General features: G+C 43.7%; 1 non-coding gene across 1 annotated transcript; it reads left to right on the top strand.

Moving 5' to 3' along the window:
* Positions 1–709: 709 nt before the first annotated feature.
* On the top strand, positions 710–781 carry TRNAE-UUC (transfer RNA glutamic acid (anticodon UUC)). The gene has a single exon. It is a non-coding gene; the product is annotated as a tRNA-Glu (tRNA).
* Positions 782–7,533: the final 6,752 nt, after the last annotated feature.

Genomic DNA, 7,533 nt, shown 5'->3' with positions numbered 1-7,533 from the left:
CCTTACTTATTACTTAAAGGGCTAGGTAAAGAGCAAGCAGGAATCTTTCCCAATGCGCTAAGGTTATAGGTCAAAAGCAGATTCGAGCAAAGAGAAGACAGTCTTCTTATCGTTCGTGACCCTTCTCGAAAAAATTCTGTTACATAAGCTCAACAGCTTAAGGGCTACTATCTCATCCCCACGAGGGAAGATCTAGTGATAGAGGAAAACGCGAGAATGAAGGTTTGTAATGAAGACTATTACACCAGAAAAATCAGTATCTTACCGCGCATCAGCTTGAAGAGCGGCTATCGGAGTCAGGCTTAAGAGAGCCTCCTACCTAGTCAAATACTGAACTGAAAAAAGAAGAATACCATCATCGAGTACTGAATCGGATTCAGAGATCACCAGCCTATCGAACCAAAGGCTGACCAGGCACTTTTGTTGTTGCAGAATTAGACCCCCAATCCAATGGTTACCAGTTGAAGAGAGCGGCTCTCTTGATACGAACCGCTCAGGGTCAAAAAGAAGAATATGCCTGCTTGCGATAGTTGACTGAAGCCAAAACGCGGTTTGCCAACTTTGTTGGATGCCCTAATTCATAATGAATAAGCGGAATAGAATAGATGGAAGTAAGAACATAAGAAAGAGGTCGAATTTCGTATAGAAAGAAAACGAACCACTTCTATTCTCGGAGCCCACGGAGCGGTATATGAAGAATGGCTTTTTGGTCCCTTTCGTCCAGTGGTTAGGACATCGTCTTTTCATGTCGAAGACACGGGTTCGATTCCCGTAAGGGATAGGTACTCATTCCCGGCCGCTTTCAGTTAGTGTTCATTGCTGAGTGATCGCTCGCTATCTGGCTGGAAAAGGTGGTCCGGAAGCTTCCTCTCTCCCAGCAAGCAAGACGAGATCACCATTTCTCTCAGTAATGGACTTCCTTGAATTCAAAGCAGGGGATAGCCCCTGTGGGAGTCGAATCTTCAATCAAGCAAGACCGGACAACTGCGAAAGAGCGAATCTTTCCCCTATCTCTAAAGGGGCTTCTTCGATCTCATACTTCGTTTATGTTAGGGTTTCGCCCGTAGCAGGGCAATTAATATAGCGCCTCGTGGTACTCGTGAGAAAGATGAGATAAAGCTAAATAGACTCTCGAAAGGGGGAAGCTTCCTTGTCCTACTCGTCGTCTCCAATCATGACAAGACAGTGGGGTAGTTAAGATCTCTTCGAAGAGGGGGGAGCTAATACCTTTCTAACTCGGCACCCACAATCATGGGGTAAAGAACCTCTAAGCATCGACGCCAAAGGACAACTCACTTCCAGCCAAGAATAGGAAAACTCATTACCAAGGGGCAAGGGGTTTAGCAAGCATTAAATGAAGTAGACTCTTTCAGTTTCAGTAAGACCACGCATTCTCTTCGCTTGGGCTCCTTTGCAGCGTCGCAGTCTGCCTGGTCCTAGCTATGAACCTTCCTCAAATCCCTCCTTCAGTTGATGAATCAGTCCCAAGAAAGGCAATTGAAGCTCAGACAAGACATAGACTACCTGAAAGAGGATCTATGTAATAGAGTTGAGGGCTAGGATTAGCAGGCTAAAAGGAAAGAGTGCAATTCAGTGCTCTGAGAGGACGTTTCCCTTCGGGAGTGAACCTCTGACTGCGCAGCCATATATAGGTTTGGGGAGATGACGCCCTTTTCTTATATTAACATTTCTTTCTTCTTATATCTTATAGTTGTCTCTTTTTACAGCCTGCTTTCAAACCTCGGTATAACACTGGGCGAAGGCCCCAGAAAACAGATCATTAGACAGGATAAGAGCTGCGATAGTGCACGGCATCGAATTTCTAGGTCACGGACTTCGAATAAAGCCATACTGCTCCGTGGGCCTCAGAAATGGCATGAACGAAAGCACTTGGCGGAGAATACTAAGGCCTTGCTTACCACCACACAGGTTGTTCACGCCGACGCGGGAAATTCACCCACTTTGCCTCGGCTGCTCGATCATCTTCGGCTAGAGCTTTACGATCGAGTCTCTTGCCTCCTATATGGTATATGGCTGCTTCCCCGAAGAATTCCGGATCCAATATTCCACCTTGTACTTCATTAGGCCAGGACTGACATGCCCAAGGCGAATTTGATTTGCCCGTGCGATCGCACGTGTTGCCAACACGCTTCGGAACCGGTTTCAGCCTGGGAATTAGACTAGAATATATAATAAAGACTTCCCATCTCGAGTGGGAAAACCCTATCGAGGCAAATGCAAATGGGGGGATAAATATTGAAACTACATTAGCTTCTCGAAATGGATTGAAAGCGAAGGTGAATCCATAGCTCCAACCAAGGAAGGAAGGGTGGACGAGGCAGAACGTGCTACTAGTTCGCTTTAAGGGTTGGTAAGGGTTCCAACTATGACGGAAACCCTAATCTATTTAGCAAGTGCGTATTCGGGAAGGAGATGAACCAAAAAACAGCAATAACTACAAGGTATGGCTCGTACGAATTTAAGGTTATGCCATTTGGATTAACCAACGCCCCGGCTACATTTTCGACTTTGATGCAAGAGGTGCTCCGGGAGTTCCTCGACGATTTCGTGGTGGTGTACCTAGATGACATCGTCATCTATAGCAAGGATATGGAGGAACACATCAAGCACTTGAAGAAGGTGTTCCAAGCATTGCGGGAATTCGAAAGAAAAATCATTATTGAGCGTCCAAGACCATACATATTGATAGATAGGACTGGTATTTATTTGTTCAATAGAAAAATTAGTTGAAAAAATCATGACTAGACTTAACAATAAAATAGTCGGAAGAGTGCACAGACGATGCAAATTTTTTGTTGCTGTCGGAAAAAGAAGAAGTCCTACTCCTATTAACATAGGAACTGGAAGTGGAATGAAAGGTATGATCCACCCATATTGATATGTCTGTTCCATCAATTTTTTTGAATTCTTTTGAACGACCTTTCCCCATAGACATATTGAATAGAAAAGATATTTTGATTTCCACTGTAATTTTGAAAATTAATGTTTAAATGTCCTTCAAAAGTAAGTAAATAGGTCCGAACGAAAGTATAAAATGCGGTTAATCCCGCCGTGATCCAAGCTATTATTGCGAAATAGGCGAATACAACCAACTATCATCAAGAATTTCATCTTTTGACCAAAAACAAGCAAGAGGTGGAAATACCACAAAGAGAAAATGTACCTAAAAAAAAGAAGTTTTGGTAATCGGTATATGCTTTGTTAAACCACCCATAAAAACATATTCTGATTTTATCGGGGGAATAGCCAACAATACTTTCCATTGAATGAATAACAACAGATCCAGACCCTAAAAAGAATAATGCTTTTGAATAAGCATGAGTAATCAAATGAAATAAAGCACTTCGATAAGACCCGATTCCTAGAGCTAGCATCATATAACCCAATTGAGACATTGTTGAATAAGCTAAACCCTTTTAATGTTTTTAATGTCTTTTTGAGCAAGAGCTAAAGTAGCTCCTAATAATATCGTAATTATGCCTATCAAGGAGATGAAATCCATTATATTATATAAGGTATAACTATAAAAAGAGGAAGAAGGCGAGCTACAAGAAAAATACCGCTGCTACCATAGTAGCGGCATGGATAAGAGCCGAAATAGGAGTGGGACCCTCCATAGCATCAGGTAACCATACATGAAGCGGAAATTGTGCGGATTTAGCAACTGCACCAGCAAATAATAGAACAGCACACAAAGTAACAAATAGAGAATTGACTTGATTATTGGAAACCAAGTTATTAACCATTTCGAATAAATCCCGAAATTCAAAACTACCTGTTATCCAATTATCCAAAAAAGACCAAAATTCCTAATAATAAACCAAAATCGCCCACACGATTTGTTACAAAAGCTTTTTGACAAGCATTTGCTGCAAGAGTCGTCGTGTGAACCAAACCCTATTAATATTAATAGATAGGAACACATTCCAACCAATTCCCAAAAAATAGAAATTTGTATCAAATTGGAACTAGTAACTAATCCCAACATGGAAGTACTGAAAAAACTCATATAAGCAAAAAATCTCAAGTATCCTTGATCGTGAGCCATATAATTATCACTATAAATAAGAACCATAATTCCAACAGTAGTGATTAATATTGACATAATAGAAGTAAGTGGATCGATCAAATAGCCGAATTGCAAAGACAAGTGCGAGTTTGGGCTACAAGAGGTCGGGTTCTTAGGCCATGTAGTCGGAAATGGCAAGATCAAGATGGAGGCGGGGAAGATCAAAGCCATTGTTGATTGGGAGACCCCAAAGTCGGCATCGGAGTTACGCTCTTTCCTTGGCTTGGTAAATTACCCGGCGGTTCATCAAGGGACATTCGGTGATCACGGCGCCGTTAACCAATATGCCCCGGAAGGACAAGGCGTGGGAATGGACACAAGAATGTATGAGGGCCTTTGAACAACTAAAGGAGGCGGTCACGAAGGAACCGGTACTCGCACTACCCGACTTCACCAAACCATTCGAAGTGATGACGGATGCTTCGGATATAGCCGTTGTATCTGCAATCTCTGGGCACCCCCATCTATTTGCTAACCGTTCACCCCTTCTCCTTCCGAGCCGTTCTAACTTATTGTTGGATCGGGAGTCACAAGAACCATCTCGTCTTACGCGACGTTGTTGCCTATAATTAGAATAAAATTCGAATAAGGGCCTAGGGCTACCATCGATCCCGAAGTGGGTTGGCTGAAGGCCAAAGTCAAAGTACGGGGATGTAGACCCACCTTAGGTGCTGAGTGGTGTCCTCTCTCCCTAATACCTAATACAGAATTCCGTCTATGGAGCCTAAAGCTTCTTTCTAAACTAAAGCATGGCAGTAAGCAGTAAGTTGGCCTAGTCTGACGCCCAGCCTTCGCCTTCTTCAGTGGCCGAGTTGAAGCGTTCAACGGTTCTTCGCCACCTTTCTTTTCAAGGTTGAGCTTGTGAAATGGAAGCTAATGTGCTATGCCCCTTGTTCAAGAGAAAGCGAGGACTTTCTTTTAGCTACCGGCCCAAACAAAAAAAAAGAGATTAGCCTCTTGATCGATCGATTGATTGGATCGAAGCTAAGATAGCTTGACTCAATTGGAAGATAGGGGGTTGATTGAAGTGTGAGATCAGCCCAAGACTAAGGCCGGGCAACTAGCTGCTGCAGGATTTCCCGTCTATCTATCTCACCACGCTCCCCTACTCCTAACTCCTAACAAGGCTGCATATGGTGAAAGAAGTGGATGAGGAGTGGACTGCATTGAACAGAATGCTCGTGGTCGCCGGCTAACACAATGCAGGGGAGACTAGCGAGAAGCCTAAGCTAGCTATCACCCCAGCGGAGTCTGTCTTCTTATCGAGATGAGCATGAGTGGTCAAGCCCTGCAATGAGATCATGCGCCCGGGCTACTGTTGTGTGTTCCGATCCTTCCAGTGAGAGCTTACTCCGCTGTTCGTGGTGGAGTAAGGGCTTAGGATTAGGGGTAAGGGCATGCCTTAAGGCAGCTCGTGACCCAGCATTAGACTGAAGTCGTTTTTGTTTTGGCATTTGTAGCCGAACCACAGCTCTCAATCCGATACTAAGAGTTTGCTTCCTTAATGGCGTAATGTAAAAGATAGCAGAGAGTAGTCAGTGTCAGTAGCTCCTCTTTGCCCGAGTGCGGGAGTCAGAGCAGAGGAAAGTAAGTCAGCCGGGTACGGCTTGTATACAGGTATATCGACCCCAAAGTAAGTGGATGGATCCCCATGAATATGGAACCGAACCCCGGCTTGCTGTCTGAAAGGCTTCTTTCGCGAGGGAAGCACTTCGCTCACCACTTGAACGGACCGAAGGGACACACCACAAGCTTCATTCAAGCATTCCTCCATAAAGCAGTTCTTCCTTTCCATTTCATCACTTCAAAAAACCTACCTTTCAAACTTTTATAGCAATCAGGTAAGGCCGAGGCTAATAGGAAGTACAGATATTCATTCAACCAAAAAACCAACCACCGAACCCGAAACCCCGATCGGGGAGACCGGGGGATATTTTATCAATCACAGCCCGGAAAGGAATTGACAGACGGGATGAAATAGCCGTGAGAAGAAGCGGCTTATTCGAGAACACCGTATTCAATGCCGACAACAACTCGAAACGCGAAAACAGCTACTTCTGTGGCATTTGTCCCTGAGACGCCAAGATTTCCTTCTTGCCTTGCCTTCCTCTTCACTTCGAACCTGGTATCCTAGATGGTACGGGATAGCAGGAATCAAAGAATCAATAAGGATGTTGGGCGGGGATATCAAAGACGAAGAGACTTTATTATCGCGGCATTCCAACAAAAAACATCTCCCAAGTTGCTATGAAAATGAAAGTATCGCAGTTCGATAAGTCAGGACTAGACTCAAAAAAGGTCCACCGTTTCTAGCTTCATCGTACCTGGTTTTAGTAGTCAAAGACTGTTATACTTCGAAATGTCTGAGGGGGAGTCAGGGTCTTTCTTTGAACAGGTCCTTATTAAGGAATGGAAATGTCAAAGTATTACGGGACTGAGAAGGAGTCTCAGGAGCCAACTAGACAAGATCTAGGGGTTAAGACCCTACAAATCTTAGGGAGATTGAAGGTCGCAATCCTTCTCTGTACTTTCTTTTGGCCCTTGCCACAAGCGAGGGCAGGGCAAGTTCCAGCTTCGACTCGGGCCCCTGGAGTTTCCTAACGAGGGAGGTTCAAACCTTTTTCTTGGCTTACCGAGCCCCCTTTTCTCTTTTTGCCCTCATTCCCGCCGTTCCATCAATTTTTTTATTGCTAGCAATAGCATATTGTCTTTATCGCATTTTTCTTAAAAAGGAAGAAGGTTTAGAAAAAGGGGAAGGGGGACCACCGAGTCCACTTGACCAATTTGAGATTGAGCCATTGATTGGTATTCTACTATTTTTCCGAAAAATCTGAGAAAAAAGGACCGGTCTAAGGTGAACCGGAGGGAAGGAGGTAAGGTAGGGCCTTTCCAATTGATAGCACCTCTATAATACTTTCTGATTGTTCATGAAACTTGCTCCTGTCTTTCTTCTTGATTCTGTATTGTATCTTTGTTTGTTTCTGTTTCTTGTGTTTTATGAGAAGAGTACTATTCGCAATCTTTCATAAACTTCATCTCTGCTGTGTTGATGCTGTTCTGCCTGTCTTTTCTAAGTGTATATTCCTTATTGAAAGATTTTCTTATTTTGATTCCTGCTCCCTTGCCTATTGGAGCTAGGGTTTCTTAGCTCTTCTTTGTTCGTAGTTCCTGGTTGTTGTCTCCCTTGTTAGGAAAGATGTTCACTCATTAACTTCCTAGTACCCTCTCTCTGATTATACGATACCAATGGCAATTGAATCGCATTCTAAAGTCCTTTTACATGCCTACATGCCTGACATTCTTAGGGAAGGAGTATCCTCTATCCCGGTGAGTCAGGACCGAACCTAGTAAATAGGAGTTCGCTTTCCACTGAGCCTTCTTAATGCTTTGATCGGGCAGTGCTATCATTTACCATTTACAAGCCTAATTACAAGCCTAAGGGG

Source organism: Andrographis paniculata, unplaced genomic scaffold, assembly GCF_009805555.1.
Source record: "Andrographis paniculata isolate CXL003 unplaced genomic scaffold, ASM980555v1 Contig262END, whole genome shotgun sequence".
In the NCBI taxonomy this organism is placed as follows: domain Eukaryota; kingdom Viridiplantae; phylum Streptophyta; class Magnoliopsida; order Lamiales; family Acanthaceae; genus Andrographis; species Andrographis paniculata.
The sequence above is the reverse complement of the archived record's forward strand: the minus strand, read 5'-3'. Positions and strand labels throughout refer to the sequence as shown.